Here is a 24,261-nt window from a genome sequence, read left to right as displayed (position 1 = left end):
TTCAAATTTAAATGTCAACCAACAACAGCTCTGTAACCTCTAAAAAAATCCCTAACTTGTTTGTGCCTGTCTATAAAAGAAGCTGTAAGATCCTTGCTCGGGGCCTCTTAGAGTCACTGGCAACAAGTGTGCGGAGGACCGGGTTCGAACCTGCAATAAATGACCCTTGCCGCTTGGCTTTGACTCTAGGCTCTAGTGGTTTGTTTTCGGGGGGGGGGGGGTCTCTCGAATCGGGGCGTATCAATTCCAAATAAAATAGCAGGGAGCCCTCAAGGACTGAAGGATGTAGTCAGGGTTTCCTGTCTCACATTCAGGCCCTTTATCCATTTTGAGTTTATTTTTGTGAATGGTGTAAGAAAGTGGTCCAGGTTCATTCTCCTGCATGTTGTTGCCCAGTTCTCCCAGCACCATTTGTTAAAGAGACTGTCTTTCAAAACCCTAGAGGAGAAAGCAGGGAAAAACCTCTCTGACCTTAGCCGCAGCAATTTCTTACTTGACACATCTCCAAAGGCAAGGGAATTAAAAGCAAAAATGAACTATTGGGACCTCATCAAGATAAAAAACTTCTGCACTGCAAAGGAAACAATCAACAAAACTAAAAGGCAACCAACGGAATGGGAAAAGATATTTGCAAATGACATATTGGATAAAGGGCTAGTATCCAAAATCTGTAAAGAACTCACCAAACTCCACACCAAAAAAACAAATAATCCAGTGAAGAAATGGGCAGAATAGACACTTCTCTAAAGAAGACATCCAGATGGCCAACAGGAACATGAAAAGATGCTCAACGTCACTCCTCATCAGGGAAATACAAATCAAAACCACACTGAGATACCACCTCACGCTGGTCAGAGTGGCTAAAATGAACAAATCAGGAGACTATAGATGCTGGTGAGGATGTGGAGACACGGGACCCCTCTTGCACTGTTGGTGGGAATGTAAACTGGTGCAGCCGCTCTGGAAAACAGTGTGAATGTTCCTCAAAAATTAAAAATAGATCTACTCTATGACCCAGCAATAGCACTACTAGGAATTTACCCAAGGGATACAGGAGTGCTGATGCATAGGGGCACTTGTACCCTAATGTTTATAGCAGTACTTTCAACAATAGCCAAATTATGGAAAGAGCCTAAATGTCCATCAACTGATGAATGGATAAAGAAGATGTGGTTTATATATACAATGGAATACTACTTGTCAATGAGAAAGAATGAAATTTGGCCATTTGTAGCAACATGGATGGAACTGGAGTGTATTATGCTAAGTGAAATAAGTCAGGCAGAGAAAGACAGATCCCGTATGTTTTCACTCATATATGGATCCTGAGAAACTTAACAGAAGACCATGGGGGAGGGGAAAGGGGAAAAATAAGTTATGGAGAGGGAAGGAGGCAAACCATAAGAGACTCTTAAATACTGAGAAGAAACTGAGGGTTGATGGGGAGTGGAGGAGAGGGGAGAGTGGGTGATGGCCATTGAGGAGGGTACCTGTTGGGATGAGCACTGGGTGTTGTATGGAAACCAACGGACAATAAATTATATTTAATATTAAAAACTATCCTTCAAGAAATTTAGACATTTTGGTGAAAGAAAAACTAAGAGTATTCAACAGAAGACTTCCCCTAAAAGAATGGGAAAAGGAAGTTCTTGAAACAGAAATGATAACAGAAGGAAACTTGGAATGTCAGAAAGGAAAAAAAAAAAAAGACAACAACATAAAGACTAAAAATATAGGTAAATACAATAAACTCCTTTAGCTCTGTGTATTCTAAATTATGTTTGATGTTGAAGCAATAATTATAACACTGATGCACAAAAAAAAAAAAAAAAAAAAAAAGAAAAGAAAAAGAAAGGAGGCAGTGAAGGTGGTTTCCATCCTATCCTTGATTTTTAATTCACTTGGGATTTACTCTGATTTTTTAATAGGACCCTAGGCAAAACAAAAACAAAAACAAATTTAAAAAAACGCAAAAAACAAAAACAGTGAACAACTTCATAGTTGATTAGAAAAGACTACTATGGTAGGTGGAGAATTGATGCCCAAACTCCAGGTACTAATCTTTGGAAACTGTGAATGCTAATTTACACTACAAAGGGAGTTTTCAGATTAATTTAATCTAATTAAATTAAGGCTTTTGAGATGGTGAGATAGTTCTGAACTATCTGGGTGAGTCCTGAATGTAACTGTAAATGTCCTAATAATAATGAGGCAGAGGGAGATCAGACTATAGAAGAAGGCTAAAGCCAGATGCTATGCTTCAGGCTTGAAATTGCAAGAAGGGACCATGAGCTGAGGAATGCAGCTCCAGAAGCTGGAAAAGGGAACATGGTCCTGTTGTTACAATTTCAGCCCAGTGAAACTAATTTTAAATTTTTGACCTCTAAAACTGTAAGAAAATAAACATGTGTTTTTAGTCACCAAGTTTGTGGTAATTTGTTACAAGAGCCATAGGAAAGTAACTACCAAAAATGTAACCAAATTGTAGTTCCTATTGTCTTAGCTAGAACAGAAATCGTATAAATAGAAGAGATCAACCTAATCTCTGGCATAAGTAGCAACTATTGATCTGGCGAATGTATTCTATACAGTAAAAAATAATCACAAAAGTCTATCACGAAGAGCAATGAAAAGACGATTGCATTAATTTGGAATGAACAGCAGCATACATTTGCAGTCTTAGCAGAAGTTTGAAGTCAACTCCTCTGTTGTCACAGTCCAGTCCAGTTAGTTTGTTGTTTTGACCTTGGTTGTTTTGACATTCCATGGTCACTGTATCAATGACATAATGTTAATTGAACCTAGGGAATATGAAGTGGCAAATATAATGGATATACCAGTGGGTGGGGGATAAACAATACATGGGTTGGAGGTGATCTGAGAAATGCTGGGCAGTATTAACACATGTAGCTCCTACCATTAAGAAAAGTGCACAATGGTTAATAAGCCTCTTAACTTTGGGGTAGCACATACCATACATGGGAAATACAGTAATCTATTCAATAACTCAGAAAGATGCCAGTTTTGAGTGGAACTCAGAACAAGAGACTGCTCTAGAGCATATTCAGGTTGCAATGCAATCAGTCCTGCCAGTGGGCCATATGACAGGGTGCTAGAGGTACCCACAGTAAATAAAAACAGGATGTTATATCTCAGGCAGTAAATGAGTAGATGAGTCTTGGTGCAGACTCCTAAGGTTTGGTAACAAATCTATGCTGTCTTGTATTAGTCTACCAGGGCTGCTATAACAAAATACCACAGGAAGGGCAGCTTAAATAACAGAAATGTATTTTATCACAGTTTCGGAGGCCAGAAGTCCAAGATCAGGGTGCCAGGAGGGTTGGTTTCTGGTGAGAGCTCTTTTCCTGCCTTGCAAACAGCCACCTTCTTGCTGTGTCCTCATATAGCTTCTCCTCTATGAATGTTCACATAGAGAAGGGGGAGAGGGGCAGAGGGGGAGAAGGGGGAGAGAGAGAGAGAGAGAGAGAGAGAGAGAGAGAGAGAGAGAGAAAGAAAGAAAGAAAAAGAAGAAGAAGAAGAAGGAAAGAGATGTGGTCTCTCTTCCTCTTTTATTAAGACATCAGTTCTATTAGATTAGGACCCCACCCATAATGCCTCATTTAGCCTTAATTACCTCATTAAAGTCCCTGTTTCTAAATGCAGTGACATTAGAAGTTAGGGCTACATCACATGAATTTGGTGGGGGAGGTGGAAGAAACAGTTCTGTCCATAACACATCTGCAACAGAAAATTATTCATCACTTGAACAGCAGCTCCTTGCATACTACCAGACCCTAGTAGATACTCGATCATTGTACATCAAATTGCTTCACAACATGATCTGAGCTTTGTCTCTGAGCTGAGTATTGTCAGACCCACTAATTCATAAGTTGGGCAGACACAACAAATGTCATCATATAATGACAATGGTACATTTGGAATTAGGCAGAAGCAGATCCAGAGAATACAAATAAACTAACATTTGGTTCAAACCCTCATATCCCCCTTCTCTGTTACACAGATGAGTCTTAATTCTATACTTATGGACTTAGAACTTTTCATTTTGACCACCTGAAAAAAAAAGGAAAAAAGAAAAATCTCCGTTTCATCAATGGATTGCCCAACATGGTAGTACAAGCCAAAAATGGACTACTTCTATTCTGTAGTACCATTTCAGAGGTGGCAAAGAGAAAAGCTTCTCAGTGGCTAGAGCTTTAGGCAGTACACCTGGTTATTTACTTGGACTGGAGCAAGAAGTGGCCTGGGATGAGAATATTCAGGACTTTAGTGGCTTAGATGGTTGTTAATGGCTTAGACGGTTATTCAGGAACTTTGGGTGGGCTGGAGGAATTGGAGGAAAGGAGACAGGTCTCAGGAGGAAGCATAGTGATGGATTTATGGGAGTGGTCTCAAAGTGTGAGGATCTTTGCATCACATGCTGATACCACTTGAAAACACAGATTACAGAAGAGGCACTGCTCAACTAGGTAGACCAGATGACTCATCTTTGGCCACTCCAGTGTTTCTATAGTGGACCTGTGGATAGAACAGCCATGGTGGCAGTGGCAGAGGTTGTGCACAGTTTCCAATAGCTTGGGCTGTTTCTCACCAGGACTGATCTAGCTACTGCCATTATTGAATGTCTGAAGATCAGCAGTTACCAAGGCAGGGCTCTAAATATGTTACATCCCTCAAGGACACTGTGTCAGGGGGGTTTCCAGAAAACAGACATCAAGAAGGAAATATAAATACAATAGAGCTATTGGGGGATAATGCCTGTGAAAGATAAAAGGAAGAAGGAGCAGAGTAGATAGGAAGAATCTGGCAACTGTGAGGCAAATCTGACACCAATGAGAGGAGAGGGAGAAGGAACACAGAGAGGGTAGGAAGAGGCTCACACTGAGGTGAACTAGAAGTCTCCACTAGCCCAAGGGGCATCTCTTGGGAAGAAAGGAAGGAAGGAAGGAAGGAAGGAAGGAAGGAAGGAAGGAAGAGAGAGAGAGAGAGAGAGAGAGAGAGAGAGAGAGAGAGAAAGCAAGCAAGCCGGTCTGGTGAGGAATTGAGAGTCTGAGAGACCTATGCCCTCAGCTTGAAACAAGAGGCAAAGGTCCAAAGGCACCCACAGGTGGAGGCACTTGGTCACTTACGACAGGCTATCTCTGGAAAGGGAACCTGAACAGGGCTCCTCCATAACTGCCAGATTCCCAACAAGCCAAATTGTGGCTAACTGAGTACATTAGGCACATTACACCATGGAAGGGGCAGTGCTTCATGCTTATTTATGACTATTACAGATGGCTTCGTAAGGATTTGCCTTCTCGGCCTGCAGTATCACAATGTCATTGTCAGGAGAATCTCACATAACATTGCCTCCAACCAAAGAACCAAATTTGTACTGAAGGAAGTTCAACGTGGCAGAAAACCAAGGGCTCCAATAAGTGTTCTGTTTCAGTTAGTACTGATTCGCAAGACCTAACTGTTAAGTATTCAGGTATCTTGAGAGACCATTGTTAAAACATTAGTAGATTGAAATTGGTCATAGTGAAAGTATTTACCTAACAAAACTAAGGCAAACTCTACAAATTGAAGCTCTTTCTCACACATAAGCCAATTTACCAACACACCAGAGAATCCAGTGGTGCTCATATACTATATTTCCCAGAGCTGTTGGCAGCCTCAGAGAATGCTGGAATAACTGCTTCAAGGAACAGCTAGGACAGCAGATTGGAGATTGCCCTTTGAGTCTCAGGGGTAGTGTTTTTCATGATACAATACATTTTTGAACCATATATGGTGCTATGTCCACAATAGGGTACATTTTTCTGAGAACCAAAGAGTGAAAACAAGAGGTAACGCCCTCTCTCTAATAGGCCTGATGGTACACTTGGGGAATTTGTGCTTCTTGTCCCCAAAACTTCAGACTCTGGTGGGCTAGAAATCCTAGAGGGAAAAATTTCTACCAGGTGCACAGTATGGGTTCCATTAAATCTAAAGCTATATCTGCTACCTTGTCATTTGTGATTCCTTACACCAGTACACCTGTAGGCAAAGAAGGGCGTTATTGACCTGGTGAAGTAATTGGCCCTGCTTTTCATGAATGATAGAGTTGCTGCTCTCTCCCTCAATAGATATAGATAGATAAACAAACAGAAGCCCGGAAGAGTTTGTCTGAAACTCAGGGAATTCAGTTGGGTGGCAACTCTTGATGACTCCTTGTATGTTAATAACTGCAAATGACTAACTTCATAATCATGGCTTAAGAATGGTATGGTACCTAGATGCTCAGATCATCAAGCATGAAAGTCTAGGTAACTAGGAAAGCCACCTACACCCAGTGAAGTGCTGGTAGAGGGTGAAGGGGTTCTAGAAGTGGTGGTGGAGGAGTGAGATGATGAATAGCAAGACCCAAACTCAGGAACACATGATGAACTACAGCTTATCCCACGAACTTCCCTGTTGTTTTTTTGTTTGTTTATTATTTGTTTGTTCATTAACCATGACTGGCCATTATCCTGAAGAGCAGCTGTTTTTAGGGTAAATTTAATGTGGGTCACAAATGGACCTGAGTGATCAAGGGATAGATAGACCATGGCAGATGCTGTTGGCATCCCATCCATATCCCTCCTTCAGGTTGCATCACTTCAGTGAGGCAGATGACTTCAAATTACCAATGTCTGTCTTATTTCCAGAAGACTTTCTCCAAAGCCATGTGAAGCCACTCTACTTGCTTGCAACGCAGCCTAGAAGTCCAAAAAATTAATATCTCCTAGGAGTAACTTTCCACTGACAATATTCCCCCCATTCCAGGGGGGAATAGCACTAAGACACATGTTCCTCATCATTAACCAGAGTTCCACACAAGATTAAGCTCTAGTTGACTGCAGTTGGGTGTCTCAATAATGACCCTTCTCCCACCACCCCATTTTTTTTTTTTTTTACCATTTATTCCCTGTCTCATTTTCTCACTCCCTATCAATGTCTTAGTCATCTCCCAGAAAACGACTTGTTTATATCAAGGTCTACTTCTGGGGTAGAGCTAAACTAAGACAAATGGATATAGCAGATATGGAGAAAAGTAGGCAGATTCTAAAACTATTTTGAAAGTTGAAACCATAACACTTGCAAAACGGCTGAATACAGGAACTGAAAGAAAGAGAAATCAAGGTTAATGCCTAGTTTTCTGACGAAAGCAACTGGGTAGAGAGTGCTGTCTTTAAGATGGGGGTAATTAGAGGGGCGCCTGGGTGGCTTGGTCGGTTAGGCGTCTGACTTCGGCTCAGGTCATGATCTCACGGTCCATGAGTTCGAGCCCCGCGTCGGGCTCTGTGCTGACAGCTCGGAGCCTGGAGCCTGTTTCAGATTCTGTGTCTCCCTCTCTCTCTGCTCCTTCCCTGTTCATGCTCTGTCTCTCTCTGTCTCAAAAATAAATAAACGTTAAAAAAAAAAAAAGATGGGGGTAATTAGAGGCACAGAAAATCAAGAGTTTCTTTTCTTGACATTACATTTGAAATTTCTATAAAACAACAAAGCAGAGATTTCAATTACCACCAAAATAGAAATTTGGAGCTACAACTTTGAGAAAAATTATGACTTTGGGAAAATAGAAATGGTTGCAAGATTGGCTGTCACTGTATAACTTTCTATGACCTTGAAATGTGGTCAGAGCAGTTTGTCACTTCCCTCTGCCACAGGAACCAGCAATGTGCCAGCCAGCTGCTACCCTATTAACCTGGTTCTGGTTCCCCAAATGAGAACACAAGGAGCAGTGCCCCAATCCTCAATGGATGTGATCCATGAGTGAGAAGTGTCTTTATTGTTATAAACCATGAAGAATTTAGGATATTGTTACCGCAGCAGAAACTGGATTATCCTGACTGGTACAGAAATCCTTCCTTAATTAAAACAAGGGGTAAGAAGGAGATGAGGGACAGTTTTTTAAGGTAGTTTTGGGATCCGATATTGAGAAAATGAATAATTTTACATGTAGTGGTACTTTAGAAGGAAAAATAGTATAATCACTATTTCCTTTCCCCAAAAACAACTACTAGAAAATGCTGTCTAGTACTGTTTTTCTGGCTAGCTTAACAGGGGTGTGACCTTTACTTGGATTGACATCTCAGAGTGTATGCAATCAAATGTAAAAAAAAAATCCATTATTGTGTCAACTCTCAATTTGTTGTGTAACAAGAGAATACAGGTTACACACAAACCCCTGAACCATTGTTCTGTAATTTCCTTATATACTGGATATTTTGCTGCTGGCTTATTGTCTGATTTTGGCTTTACTTCTGCTCACGTTAAAAAGTCTTCATTCCTGCTGACAGGCGGTAGAGATAGGTAGGGAATGAGGGTCTCTATATGGATTCTCCAGGAACAGCCCCTCACAACTAATTGAGAACTGGTTGTGTTTCCCCAAGTATTTGAATGGGTGATTGCCTAGTGGGGGGTGAGTACCCATACCTACCCTCCCCTTCAGGGTATTGCTGCAGCTGCTTGCTGAAGTTTAAAATTCATTTACTGGAGACAAAACCTTTTATTCTCAGGTTAGAGAAAAGGTTTCAATTGCAAATGTCCATTGGAGGGGGTGGAGGAATGTGTGTGAAGAAAGGAGGTATATAAATCAGGTCTTACCAGAAAAACAACTCCCTTTGTTTTTACACAGGAGAAATTTAATGCCGCCAAGTGGTTGCAAAGTGATGTAAACCCAGAGATTAGCAAGAGCAGAAAGTCACTGCTTCCCCTAGGCTGATTGAACTAAAGGAGGAGGGAGTTTGTGAAGCTTAAGACCCAAGGTCTCCCCTGTGAGATTCAAACCATGAGGGCCATATTTGTTGGGATTGGAGCCACAGAGGCAACTAACTGCTGCCAGAGAAAATGCCCAGGGCTGAGAGGAATAAAAGTAACACCCTTCTTCTCCTGCCCTCCAATCTACACCATTGGCTAAATGAGTTGGAAGTTAAAATGGTAGTCTAGAGAAAGCATCCTACAGAAGTCAGACCTCTTGCAATACAGAACAGAACAGAGAAAAGGCAAAATATGAATCGATGCTAAAACACAGGACTGACACAGGAAGCTATGGTACACAGGACTTGGGGTTGCTGTCTAACTAAATACAATTCATTCTTTTGACAGCTGTCCCTATGCCATTCTCACATTCTTTAGGTTCCCTTGATAATACTCCCTCCTGACTTCCCTTCCCCAACATTGATCTAGCTATGGGGTCTGAAGAGGTGTAATCAATCCTATTACATGATCCTTATTCCCTGCCCATAATGATTGGGCAAAACAGGGACATCTGACCAAGCTGAGGCAATCAGAGTCTTCACCAAGGGTTTTTCCTACTGAAGCTGATGGAGAAGGGCCTGCTTTGGTTGTAGAGCTGTAAGCATATGAATCTGTACATGCCCCTTGTCTTTGACCTTTGATGTGTGAAGAAAGTGATATTAGTAGGACAGAATGTAGCCAAGTTGATGTGGAGAGGGAAACAAAGAAAGAGAGGAGGAGGGGGGAGAGAAAGAGGGAGAAACTAGAAGGGTCCTGAGACCATGGTCCTAAGAATTAGTAAGGAAAACTCTATTCTTCTCTAATATGGTTGCTTAAGCCAACAGATTTCCCTTCTGGCTTAATGTAATATACTAGATTTCTGTCCCTTATAACTAAAACACAGCAATTTTCTGAGCAAGCAAGAAAAAGAACAAAGAGACTGACATCATGCTGAAACTTTTGCTAAGGAAAAAGAAAAGCTGAGAGGGGAAGGAAGTACAGATGGCCCCACTGAATATAGTTCAGGCACCAGCAAGCCGGTGGCTGGGATACTGGTGTGTGGACTCATGGTTTTACCAAGAATGTCCTACTTACATAAGGATACAGATAACCAAAAAGGTAAACCAACATAATGAGAGGGAAGCTTCTGGGAAATTATTTCAAAAAGAGGAGGGGCTGATTGAGGTGAGAGTCTTCTTTAGCCCTACACCCACACACCACCCAGACTCACCCACACTTTCTTCCTTCTGCCTGTCACACAGACAAGTGGCTGCCATCTTGAAGTCATTAATTTGAAGACCTTTTCCTAAAGATCAGGAGGGCAGAGAGATCAAGGAAATTAAGTCCTTAGTGACAATGTAGGGCCACCATACACCCCTGGGCTGCTTACACTTATCACTACCTGAAAGAAAAATATTGTGGGTTTTTTTTTTCTGTTTTGTTTTTGATTCTTTAATGTTATTCAAGCTACTGTTTTTCAAGTCTTAACTATTCAGAACTGTTCAGAATCCCTAATTAATAGAGAATCCATTTCTGCTTTCTTATTAGAGGCCTTTTTCCCAAATGAAAATCTTGAGCTTCAACTTCTCTATAAGACCTTAGGAGGGGTGGTAGTTGGCTCAGTAGGAAGAGAATGCAGCTCCTGATCTTGGGGTTGCAAGTTCAAGCCCCATGTAGGGGTAGAGATTACTTAAATAAATAAATAAAAATTTAGGAAAAAAAGACCTTAGGAAAAGGAACCCAGTTGCCATGGCTTCTTTTTTTTTTAACTTAAAAAAAATTTTTTTTAACTTTTTTTAATGTTTATTTCTATTTAAGAGAGGGAGAGACAGAGTGTTTGTGGGGGATGGGCAGAGAGAGAGGGAGACACAGAATCTAAAGCAGACTCCGGGCTCTGAGCTGTCAGCACAGAACATGGAGCGGGGATTGAACTCACAAACTGCGAGATCATGACCTGAGCCAAAGTCAGACGCTTAACCGACTGAGCCACCCAGGCACCCCTGCCATAACTTCTTCATGGCCAGAGTGAACCCAGCAAATGTGAAAATCCTGGTCAGGCTGTAGGTCACAGCTTGGGCCAGGGCCAGGAGCTGGTAAGGGATATTTGGCCAGAGAAGCTCAGGGATGGGCAGCTGCAGGACCTGAAGCTTGTGGAGGTGAGACACACAGATGGCTCTTAGGTTCTCCAAAGTCTGAAAGCACCAAGAGACACCCAACCACACTGTCAGTCATTTGCCTATAGCCCCAAAGCCTGCCTCTTCCTCACACAAAGGAGATCTCTTTGCTTCTCTAATCCTGATCTGGCCAAGGGACTTGCAAATGTAGGGGTTTCTTTGCATCATCATTCCTATGATCAGCAATTTCTTCCTGTAATGGCAATTTTACGTGTCAACTTGACTGGGCCACAGGGTGCTCAGTTATTTGGTTAAGCATTATTCTGTATATGTCTATGAGGTGTTTCTGGATGGATTTGCATTTGAATTGATAGACTGAGTAAAGCAGATTACTATTCCCAATATGGATGGACCTCATCCAATCCATTGAAGGGCTGTGTGCAATAAAAGGTTGAGTAATGATGACTCAGTCAGTTGGGCGGCCAACTATGGCTCAGGTCATGATCTCACGGTCTGTGAGTTCAAGCCCTGCATTGGGCTCTGTGCTGAAAGCTTGGAGCCTGGAGCCTCCTCCCAATTCTGTGTCTCCCTCTCTCTCTGCTCTTCCCTGCTTGCTTTCTGTCTCTCTCTCTCTCTCTCTCTCTCAAATATAATAAACAATAAAAATTTTTTTTTGAAAGGTTGAGTAAGAAAGAATTCTGATTTTCTACATGACTGTCTTCAAGGTGGGATGTCAGTCTTCTGCCTTCAGTCTTGGACTCTGACTAGAACTTATACCATCAGCTCCCCTGGTTTTTAGGCCTTCAAAATCAGACTATAACTATACCATTGGCTCTCCTGGGTCTCTGGCTGATCTTGGACTTCTCAGCCTCCATAATCACCTGAGAGAATTCCTTATAGTAATTTGTATATATAGAGTGTATGTGTGTGTGTATCCTATTGATATGTATGTCCTATTAATTCTGTCCCTCTGGAGAGCTCAGACTAATATACACTCCCAAGACAAAGGCTCCAGTCAGAAACAGAAAGGCAGCTGTACCCCCAAGGCCAGAAGCAGATGGCAGGGTGCTAGTTGTCACCAAGGCCAGCCTTTGATGAATCAGGCTTCAACTCTGAATGAGGGCTGCAGGTCCCAGAACTATAGGTACATATCTTTCCAGCCTCATAAGGGATCAGACCTTTTATGTTTGGGGAATTGGTAAGATAAAAATCCTTAGAAAACTATAGTCAGTTAGCATTCATTTCCAGTGCAATGCCCCTTGATGGCTTTGCTAGACACAAAACAGAGGGAGAGGATGCTACAGGAGGAAGTGGGGGACTTAAGACTGTCATTTAAAGACCAAGACCAGCTGGGAGCAGTTTTAATGTTTCTGTTTATAATAAAGGAGTGAAGTTCTGGAAAGTTGCTTCTCTGTGCAAAAAGATGAGTGGCTGTGAGCTTGGGGGGGGTGACAGAGGGGAGTGCAGAATGGTTTATTGGTGTCACATAAAAATAACGAAGACCCTTGGTGGCCCTTATCTTGATTTTGCAAATCATGCAACATGAATAGAGAATTTTTCCTGGGCTTTTATCACTTTTTCTTTTCCTGTTGGGGCAGAGTTGGGGGAGCAATGGACAGACAGAAGGAGGTTTAATTCTCTGTGATCAACAGTAGAGAGGCCAGAGATTATCCACTAGAAAAAGCTTCACTCCTGGGGTCCTTCAGAAGTCTCCCTCCCCAGGCGCTCAATGTGGAATTTTCTCCTTGCCCACCTCAAGGAGCTAGACATTCATCTGGAAGAGTCATCCCATGGAAGAGGGCAAAGATCTGCTCACTAGGGCTTTACATGAAGCAGACTGACCTCTCTTCCACTACCATTTTCCCTGGACATTCATGGTGTTGAACATCACAGTACAAAGCTGTGTTCTGCCACAAGATCACACACCTGCATCTCTGCCAGCAGGAACTGGGCAGCCAACAATTCTGGCAGCACCTTGCCTGATTAGTCTTTCTGAGAGCTTCCTGGAAGGGACCAGACAAAAAGCAAGCCTTGGGGACAAGGCCTATTGTCTAGCAGCAGCCCCTGTCCCTGCCCCTGAGCTCAGAGGTGTTGGTAGTGATAATGGGCTGATATGAGCATGGATTTGACTTCATGGAACTAAGACTTACTGTAAACCCAGAGGAATCCCATCACAGACTGGATTCCTCAGGATGCAGACCCTGAGATGGAGAGGAACAGGCAGGATGTTATTAGGAGAAACTGTAGGGATCAATATCTGCTGGGAGGGGGGAGGCAGAGGGAAACACTGGGCTGGGATGCAGGACCGACAGAGGCCTCAGCCAGCCTTGCAGGAAGCTCTGCAGCTGTGGACCTGCAGAGATCCTCCTGGTAGGATGATGCTGGGACTACGTATGCTCCACTGATCAGTCACTGGATGTGAGATGCTCTGGGAAGGTATGTGGTCTTGGGAACCCAAGAGGGAAGCAAGGCTGCTTCCCTCAAGATAACCCCACTTGAGGGACAGCTGGGACAACCCTACAGTTGCTTTCCCACCCTTCATTGCTGGTTTGCACATTGCAGGGTCTGCCCACTTCCCCTGGGCCTAGCTCCTAGGATTCCCTGAATGTTCTCTAGGTCTGCAACAGTATGTCCAGGAGTGCTCTGTAACAATGACCACGCTCTAGGCTTGGGCCGAAACATATATGATAAACTTTATTTTATAGAAGGGTAGAATTTTGAGGAAAGAAGGGATAGAAGAGCTCACTAGCTGAGGAAGTCATGATGGACGTTCTGAGATTAAGCACCTGCACTGGTGCCTGCAAAGTTTTTTGTTGTTTGTTTTAATTTTCTTTAATTTTAATAAACTTTTAATATCTGAGTGGCACAAATAAATTCTCCAATCTTCTAGTCAGTCTGGGTGAGACTTATTTCTCTGGACATTTCACTTTCTTTCTGGCAGAAAAGCTTTGTTGGGCACATTGTCAGTCCTGAGCAGAGTTAATTCTCTCAACCTTTGCCCTTGGCCACCACCAGCCCTGCTGGGTTTGTGAAGACACCAGCCTCACAGGCATGTGAGCTGGGTCACCCAATCCCTCTGGTACAATCTGCACAGGCTGGTAAGGGCTGAGTCTGCTGGCAGTGGGACCTGCAACAGAACACTTGTGCCTTAGGACCCAGTGTCACCTCCACTTTGGGCCAGGAAGTAAGCAGAGGAATCCCTGTCACCGAGACAGGAGAATAAAGGTCAAGTTGAAAGAAGAGAGCCCAGCCGGGGAGGAAGGAAAGGCACAGCTGCTGTCCAGGCCACTTCTCAGACACAGGCCTGCAGAGCTGAGCAAACCACTCCAGGAGACTTGCCATTACCTGAGATAGCAGGGTGGTCATCAGCCTCTTCTCACCATGAGAGCCTTGTTCCTTAGGCCAGCAGGGCCTGAGGAAATCATCCCCACATTGATTCTCTGCCAGTAAACCCACCTCATGCTCAGAAAGCCAGAAAGCTCACTGTTATCTTCACACTCAGCACCACAGTTACTGAATTACAACTCTTATTCACCAGGGATGGGGGCAAGTGCAGGGAGGGGATAGGCAGGAAGGCCATCTGCCCTGTAGCCCTCACCAGCATTCCTCCCCTGGTTTATTGTGTTCAGGCTCCAGCCTAGCTGGAGAGCAACTTCCCCCTCCCTGGCACCACTCTTTACAGAAGAGCCAAGGCCTGTGGGAATGGCTGTGCCACCACCCCTCATGCCCAGTCACTGGGACAAAACCTTGGTGCCTTCTAGTCTTAGGTGTCTCTCTTCTGGGTGTGGGGAGTCATATCAATGAGAAGCCTTTACTGTGAAGATTAGAGAAAAAGGGTCAAATCCTCAGAAGTGGGGAGTGCTGTAAAACAAGGTCCCCAGGTGGGAATCAACAGATAGGCAGGCCTGACTGAGCACCTCTGTGCAGACTAACATAACCCCCACAGCATTTCAGCCAGGCAGAGTATGTCTGCATGGGAGCCTAGGGGAAGGCTGTGAGGAGGATGAAGAAATGGGGAGGGTGGGGATAAAGGGAGATGGGAAGGATGGTGAGTATGGTGGGGATGGAGAGGATGAGGGAATAGGGATAATGGGGAGATGGGGAGGAGGGGGGACGGAGAAGCTGGGGAGGATGGATAGGATGGGGAAGATGGAGAGGATGAAGAGGATGGATAGGATGGAGAATAGGGAGGATGGGGAGGATGAAGAGGATGGAGAGGATGGGGAGATGGGGGAATGGGGAGGATGGGGAGAATTGGGGGAATGGGGAGGATGGAAAGGATGGGGCAGTGGGGTTGATGTAGAGGATGGGGGAATAGGAAGGATGGAGAGGATGGAGGGATGGGGAGGATATAGAGGATGGGAGATAGGTACGATGTGGAGTATGGGAAAATAGGGGAAACAGGGAGGATGGAGAGGATGGGGGTATCAAGAAGATGGAGAGGGTGTAGAGGATGGGGGGATGGGAGGATGGAGAGGATAGGGGCAAAAGGGAGGATGGAGGGGATGGGGGAAAAAAGGATGGAGGGGATGGGGGATGGAGAGGATAGGAGGATGGGGACCATGGGATGGATGGATAGGATGGGAGGATGGGAGGATGGGGGGATGAGGATTATGGGGAAGATGGTATGGTCATGGGGCAGATGGGAAGTATGGGGGAACCAGGGATGGTGAGGATGGGGAGGATGGGGAGATGGAGAGGATGGGAGGATGGGGAAGATGGGAAATGGGGAACATGGGGTCAATGGGAAGGATGGGGGGTGGAGGGATGGGGGAGATGATATGAACCCGTTTTGTAGCTCAGGTCTTTGGACATATGGATAGCTCCAGGGAGAGGGGATACTGGAAGTCGATGGAGGTTCCATTTTCCAGGCCCTCTGTGTGGACAAGTGATCCAGGCAGCACAATTCCAAGGCTGTATTAATTTTCTATTGTAACAAACAACCACAAACTTAGTGTATTAAAGCAGTATAGATTTATTATCATTTGAGAGGCTAGAAGTTCAAAATGGATCTTACTAGGCTAAAATCAACATGTTGACAGAGCTTTGTTCCTTCTGGAGGTTCTAGGGGAGAATCTGTTACTTGCCCTTTTCCAGATTCTAAAGGCTGCCTGCATTTTCAGCTTCTGGAGGCTTATGGTCAGTCACATAAGTCCAACCTCTGCTTCCATAGCCATATCTCTCCTGACTCTGTGCCTCTTGCCTCCCACTTACAAGGACTCTTGTGGTTACATTGGACACAACAGGACAATATCTCCATCTCAAGGATCTTAATTTAAACACACCTGCAAAATCCCTTTTGCCATGTGAGACAACATAGTCACATGTTCTGGGGTTTAGGATGTGGGCATTTTTGGGGGTCTTCATTCAGATTACTGCAGAGGTCTCATGACCTCAGAGTGTGAGCAAGAAGCTTCTCCCACGTTCTGCTTGGTGAACAGCAGGTCTAGCACAGGTGGGTCCACAGAAAGCACAGCCCAGCCTGCTCCAGGGAGGCAACTCCAAGGGTGAGCATGGCAACCACACCCAACAATCTGTATCCTAGGCAACAACCATCTCTCCATGTTGTTTGTTTGAACATCCCACCTTCCACGAGAGAGGCTATCAACCACAGAAATTCTTTTTATAAGTTTTCCTTGCAACAAGGGCAAGAGCGTGTTACCACATTCTGGCCAAGGGGACTTGAAGATTTCTGGGGGCTTTGGATCATCTTTTCTTCTCTGAATAAAAGAGATAGAGATGACTGGGGAGCCCCTATTCCTTCATGCTTGCAGGTGCTGTGTGAGAACATGATACATAGATTTTGGCAGACATTTTGCCACCATGGGGGGAAGATCAGGAAAACCAGGAGAAGCCAACCCAGAGCTTCTGAGCTGCTGAAAATCCATTTGAATGTCCTGCCTTTGTATTTATTGCTATGATAAGAAAGTAAATTCTTATTGTTTGAGCCACTGTTATCCTGAGAAACTTTACTTGCAACCAAATTCTGTCTGAGGGACCAGAGGGTCGGGCTGCTGCAAAGGATGGCAGAGACAGTGGCATCTTGGGCGTGTCTGTGGATGGAGCATGTCAATATGTGTCTCATGCATAAGAATATTGCATTAGTTTACTAGGGCTGTCATGACAAATTACCACAAACTGAGTGGCTTATAACAACACAAATTTCTTATCTCACAGTACTGGAAGCCAGAAGTCCAAAATCCATAGGTGTCATGAGGGACGTGCCCCTTCAGAAACTCTAGGGAAGAATATCCTCTGCTTCTCCATCCAGGTGACCCCGGATGTCTCTTGGCTTGTGGCAGCACCACTGCAATCTCTGTCCTGTCATCACATATGCTTTTTGGTGTGTGTTGCTCTGTGTGTCTGTTCTCTTATGAGAATACCAGTCATTGGATTTAGGGCCCACTCTAATTCAGTGGCATATCATCTTAATTATATCTGCAAAGACCCAATTTCCAAGTAAGGTCACATTCTGAGGTTTGGGTGAACATGAGTTTGGGTGAACACTAACTTTATCAATAAGGATAACAACTTTCAGGTCACTATGAGGCATACTCCAAGTATTTTCCAAACCACTCAGAGAAGTTTTCCGAGAGTTAAGGTCCTTCATAGAGCCACTGAAGTCTGAATTACTATTGTTTTGCAACCCCACTCTAACCTCTAAGCCATGAGACTTGGAGAAACTCAGTCTCCTATTGCATTGAATCACAAGGCAGGCATGTTTTCAGGACTAATGAAGACCTGGAAATGCCAGTGAGATCACAGAGTCATAATTTCTACTTAGTCACACAGAAGCAAACCAAACAGCAAAGGAGCAGGGCCTCCAGGCATTAGCACAGAGTTAATGGTACAAGGAGATCTGGAAGGATTGCTGTTGAATATCATTCTCAATGAGCCGTCGTGAATCTACATGTACTGGGCACTGTGTGAAACAGGACTGGGCTCAACTCCTGACCTCCCCAGCCCTGACAGTGACCAGGGAGAGGGGCTTATGGGAAACAGAGCTGCCTCAAGCCCACTGACAGAAAAGAACAGAGAGTTTGTATCTCAGCAGAAATAAAGCCACGATGCCTCAAGAATGTGAATGCAAAGCATTTTGCCCTCACCTGCACAATCTAGCAGTGGGTTGGGGGAACTTCCAAAGGCTCAGAGCTTCCTGAATTACTGTGGAAATGGCCAGGGTCAGAAGATACTGGATAATGAGCATTGATTTGGGGGTTTCTGAGGATGTGAACCAAACATGAGCAGGTTTATTTTATAACAGGAAAACCCAAGGCTGGGAGAAAGTAGGCAATCGGCCAAAGTCACCAAGTTGGTCATCTGCAGAACCAAGGCTTGGTCCACATCCTCTGTGGAGCTGGGATCACTGGGGCTGCTGCTTCCTCTCTGAAAGAAAGTGCAACCTGCCTCCACTCTGTGAAGAACAGAGGCTGGGTGACAGTCCTCAGAGCCCTCTATCTGTCCTTCAGAACTAACCCCCAAATATTCTCATGAGCTTCCTGGAGGTACCAGCCAAGTATCTATCTTGTGGATAACTGGGAAATTGAGGACCAGAGACTACAGGCACTTTTGCAGGGACCCACTGTTACTGTCACTTTCCCATGGCATTCACAGCCAAAATGCAAGCTCAGCCAAAGCCAAGAAAATAGTAACAAAGTCCTCATCAGTAAAGTTCTTGAATAAATGACCAGCTCACAGAGAGGTAGGAGGCTTAGCTGTATCCAGACACCTGGGCAAGGATGGGTCTCAAGGGGGCAGTGCCTGTTAGGTGGGAGAGATTCACCAGCTTTCCCATCTCAAATGAGCAATTCTAACCTCAAGAGGAATCTGAAATTCAAGACAAAGCTTCCAAGAGCAATGAACTGCCTTTATTCTCACTATTTACTCTTTTTTAAAAATGTGTATTTATTTATTTTGAGAGAAAATGCAGGGGAGGGACAGAGAGCGAGGAGAGAGAGAGAGAGAGAGAGAGAGAGAGAGAGAGAGAGAGAGAATCCCAAGCAGGCTCCACACTGTCAGTGCAGTCATATGCAGGGCTTGACCCCACATGCTATGAAATCATGACCTGAGCTGAAATCAAGAGTTGGACACTCAACTGACTGAGGCAGCCAGGCTCCCTTCTTCACTATTTACTCTTCATGTGTTTTACTGCCCTGAATGTTAGAGACAAAGACAGAGCAATGAGGCAGAGTGCTGTGGTTTCCCTTACTCTCAGGCAAATGTGTCTGGACCCTATCTGGACTCCTTCCCCTCCCCACCACTTCCAGCTCCCACCCAGAACCCTAAATATACCCAAGGGACAGTGGGGATAACTGGGGCACAGGGTTGAGTTAGATATTTTATATATATTTTCTCATTAACTGTTGACTTTCCAGGGATACTGGAAAAATAAGTTCTCCCTTTTTTTTAAAGATGTTTTTAAGTTTATTATTATTTTCTTTTTATTTTTGAGAGTGAGAAAGAATGAGCAGAGAAGGGGCAGAGAGAAAGGGGGACAGAAGATCTGAAGCAGGCTCTGTGCTGACAGCAGAGAGCCCAATGTGGGGCTCAAACTCATGAACCATGAGATCATGACCTGAGCTGAAGTCAGATGCTTAATTGACTGAGCCACTCAGGCAACCCTCTCTCTCTTTTTTTAAAAGTTTATTTATTTTGAGAGAGAGAAATAGAAAGTGAGCAGGGAAGGGGTGTAGTTCTCCTGATCTTAAAGTAAGGAAACTCTGAAGTCTCTCTTGTTCATCATTAATTCAATATATATGAATTAAGGAGGCAGACACTGAGCTATGAGGTAGCCCTTGCCTTCACAGAGCCTTCAGTTATGGTAGAGATGATATAATCATAACAGCAAATGAAAAATAGTGGTTGTGGTGCTGGTCATGAGAGAGGAATATCAGCAGCCTTTTCTATAGGAACTCATGGGAGCCTGCAGCAGAGGATTTGGCCCAGTCAAGGTAGTTGAAGTGACCCTCAATTTGAGACCAGAATGAAGAGTAAGAGATGACCTGGCAAACAAGGGAGAGAAGGACATTGTTTTATGCAAAGGAACAGCAGATGCAACACCCAGGGAAGATAAAGAAAAATGGTAGATACAAAGGTCATGAAGGGTAGTGCAACTGGGGGATAGGAGTGGAGGAGGTGGGCCTTGTTCAAGGTAGGGAGCTCTGCCTATAAGGCAGCAATAGAAAACCCAAGGAAAGCTTATTAAGTGGTGACAACAATCAGCCTCACGTTTCAAATTATTCATCCTGGCTATAAAATGAAGAAACATGGGGCAGCATGGGCACAGAGGAGTTGTGAAGAGGCCATGTCAATAGTCCAGGTGACAGGGGATTTGAGCAGGGGTATCACATAGGTAGCAAATGGCAAAGCCTGGTTTCAAACCCAAGCCTGAGTTAGATGCACTGCACTGAGCTTCATGGATACCATGTCTTAAACACTCCATGAGCTGCCATGTCTATTCCTTGCAGCTTGTTAAGAAAGGGTCTCTGGGACTATGTCAACCAAGGCACAAAGAATGTCCAAAGAATGCCAAGTTTGTTCCTTTCTAGTGCAGTTCTTAAAGAAAGATCTCTGCCACCATCCTAGGAAGACTATGCTAAAGTGGGCCTCAGTGAGCCTCTGTTCCCTCAGTCCCTGGAGGAGAAGACATGCTTTTCACATAAAACATTGTCTGACCATAGAGCTAACTTACTCGAGTTTTAGCCAAAGTTGGAAATCAACACCTACCCTAGGTTTCTGGAGTTAAATGGGTTCAGAGATGTAGGTGACTGCGCTGTAGTAAGAATTTTATGCTGTAAAACACTGCACACATTTTAGAAGTGTTAATTGGTTAGAGTGTCATAATTTTTACACACATGTAAATAAGGTTAATGAATTTCATTCCACACAGATGATTTAAATTGTAAAACAATCAAATTACTTTTCAGGTAATACTTTGGGCCCAAATCAAATAAAATTTCAAGTCATTATAAGTTTAGAAAAAGAAACTAATTTGAATATGTGATTTAGATCCATTAAGAGTCTTCTCAACTTTAAATAGTGATAATAGAAATCAGAAAAACTCGAGAGTGGTTAAGATTAATTAAGAGTGAATGCATTTGGGAAAAGGAAATTATGGTGCTGTAATTTTAGAATGCAAATGAGGTCAAAAAGTTTAAACTAATGTGCATCTATATAAACACTGCCTCAATAAAGGAAAAATACTTCATTACAAGGATTTATAAGTACTGTATTCTGTACTCCTTGTTACATAAGTAGCAACACATTGACAAACAGCAACCTGTTGTCAGCTCATTAGAATACCCTTATGGCTGCTGATAGTTACACTGGTACCAATTTAGAATTCTTGTTCCTTAACATTCTCTGCAGCCTGATTTCTTTGCCCTAGAAGGTAAACAGTGTTGGTAACCCTCTCAGTCCCTTTGAACCTCTTTTTACTGGCTTAATGTGCCCATATCCTATTTTGTGGACTTTTCTAGTAAAGGCTCCCACCTGTAAATGATCTTGAGGCACTTTGATTGAGGGGTCTGGGGACACCCTAACCACCCAGCTAGTCAGGAGTACTTGGAAGGTTTGCTCACCAGCCCTCACCCCTGGGATCTGTGGCCAGTGGCTGGTGTGAGGGTCCTTTGCCCTGAGGTGGGACAAAATCTGGGGTGTCATTTATGTCACACAGGTCCCCAAAGGATGGGCAAGGATGAGGCCTCAACAGACATCACAGCTAAGCTTGAAGAGTCTGTCAGGGGGAAGCAGGGAGGAGTAGCGGAAGAAGAGGGCAAAGATGTGGGTTCAGCTCAAGTCTGCCTCTACCTGATCATACAGGGTCCTACCTTGAGGCAAGGCAACTGGACTTTTATATCCCTACATCAGTTAGTGCCTGCCTGTGAGCCAGCCACTAGGGGGTGGATAATAGGCTAACCCAGGGCAATCCTCCAGAGACCCAGGGGTCATTAGTAGCCCACACTCACAGCAGCTGAGGGATAAGTTTCCCAGCTCATTAAAGGGAAGCTGAGCAGGGCATTGCAGCTTTTATTCCTCTTCCTATCCTGCCTCCTACCTCTCCTTCTCTTTCCCTATCTTGCCTCCCTGGAGCACTGTCTGAGTGGGAACCCTCATTACAGACACTTCTTCTAAAAAACTCAACCTAGGACACCCTACAGTGCTAACGCTCAAGAGTTTTATTTGCTTTGATGACCACAGATTTGCCCTCATCCTGCAAGCCTCTTGATTCCACGCTAGGGACAGCATCTGCAGCAATGGGTTCCTGCAGTTCCCACCAGCAGGGAATCCATGTTCCCTTCTACTAGTAATGGTACTTCAATTTTCCTCTAAGGAATCAAATTTCCTCTTCTCTTAATCAGTAAGATTTGGGTATAGTGCATGTGCACACACGCACACTCTCTCATACATGCACATGTACCTCACACACTCATATACATACACACTCACACAGGCACTAGAGGGAGCCATCTCACCTAGGCCTGGATAATCAGAGTCAAGGGATGACATATGATCTGGGTTGATCCAGTGAGCCTGAGCCCTGGGAGTTTGGAACCCTTGGGAAATGATACCGTGCTCTCTCTCCACTGAGATGGTTAATCTGCAAGAAATAAACCTGAGGCTGCTGAGGGTCATCTTTCTTCACATAGCTAAATTCTGCCCTAGATGGAGGCAATCACAGAAGCATGAATGATATCTGGCAACAGCATGTGAGTCTTGAGCCATTCTCTGGACTTTTCAGTTGTGTCAGCCAATTCAGTCCCTTCATCTAGTAAGCACTGTGTAAGCCATGGGGAGATGAGTTTCAGTCACTTACAAGCAAATGAGCCTCCTCTGACTAATATTGCTTATAAGAGTCTGGTGAAAAACAGCTGTAGATGGCATAAAAAGTGTGTTCTCACTGTCTGGAGTCCTGGCAGCTATGTGACCTTGATTAAGGTGTATCCCCTCTCTGTGCCTGTTTCCCTATTTGTACTATGTATCTCCTAGATGTGGAGGCAAAGCTCTCCCTCTGGGACTCTGGATAATTCCTCTGAGAGTGTTCCCTGGATGCCACACTCTCCCATCTAATCTCCACTCCCCAAGACTTTGAGCTCTGATGCCACAATTTCCTCACAAGGGCCAGATCCTCCCCCTGCCCCTAACTCCACCTTCAGGGACCAGTCCAGTAAGATCAATGGGGCCCAACATCAGTTTACACATCTGGGAGCTGAGACCCTGCCCGGGAGTCCTCTGTCTACTGGAGTAACCCTTGTGATCTTTGTGAGGACACGACTTTTGTTTATCATTTCACTCTCCATTCAAAGTCAACCTCTGTGGACCGCCCCTCTCCTGGACCCCACGTAGCTGCACACATGCAGAGAGTCAGGAGTTAGACGCTAACTGCATGTTCCAGCTACTCTATCACCAGCTGTGTCATCTTGTTACTTTACATTTAAAAGCCTCGGATTCCCATATATATAATGGGAATCATAAGCATCAGATGTGAGTGTCTTTGGACTGAGTTGAATTTTCTCAGGGTTAAATAACACATTGTAGCGGATAGTGTCAGGCTCTGTCCATATTCCCTGGGATCACTTCATCATTGTCCCATCCCCTCACTGGCCCTAGACCAGAACCTTCATCTGTTTCTGGAAAGGCTCCCTTCAGGCTTCTGGAAACCACTTCATCTTCAGTCAAGGAAGAAGAGCCAAAAAATACCTGGTTAATGTACACCTCCTTCATCTCCACTCCTTAACCAATGCCTGACAGCACAGGGGTACAAATAGGCATAAATGTGCTAGATCTGGGCAGCTCCAAGACTGGATGCCTCCAAGGTCCTCTTCTGTGGGGCTTTGCTTGGCACCATATCCTTCCCTTCCCAGACCCATATCCCCCTTCCCTTCCATGTTTTCCTGGGGACAGCTCCTACTAAATCACTGTCTAATGCTTAATGGAGTATCTTACACATAACAGGTGCCCCAGCAGTGATGGCTGCCTTGCTGTTATAGAGTACCTGCCAGCACTAGCTGCATAAACACAAACAGCACATAAATCCCAGGAGGTGGACACACGTGTGCCTGCCAACATGTACACCAACACACACACACATACACATGCACACATGCATGTTTGTTCCTGGGAAAGACAGCAAACATCCCTACATGGTATAGATGATGCTCCTCTTAGTCATGTCTGTTGAAAATGTTACTGTGAAGCCAATGCAAGAGTGTAATACTCTTGTTTTGAGACCTGTCCCCAAGAATTAAGCCAAGCCATCTGGGGCTACTCTACATGGGCATCATATAGCCGGCAGTTTCCCAATGTGTCCAAGAGCTAGCTAACAGCAGAGTCACCTGTCATATTTATGTTTTCTGTGATTTACCAGGACCCTGTAAAAGGGTTG

Source organism: Panthera leo, chromosome E2 (genome assembly GCF_018350215.1).
Source record: "Panthera leo isolate Ple1 chromosome E2, P.leo_Ple1_pat1.1, whole genome shotgun sequence".
NCBI lineage: Eukaryota > Metazoa > Chordata > Mammalia > Carnivora > Felidae > Panthera > Panthera leo.
This window is presented reverse-complemented; position numbering follows the sequence as displayed.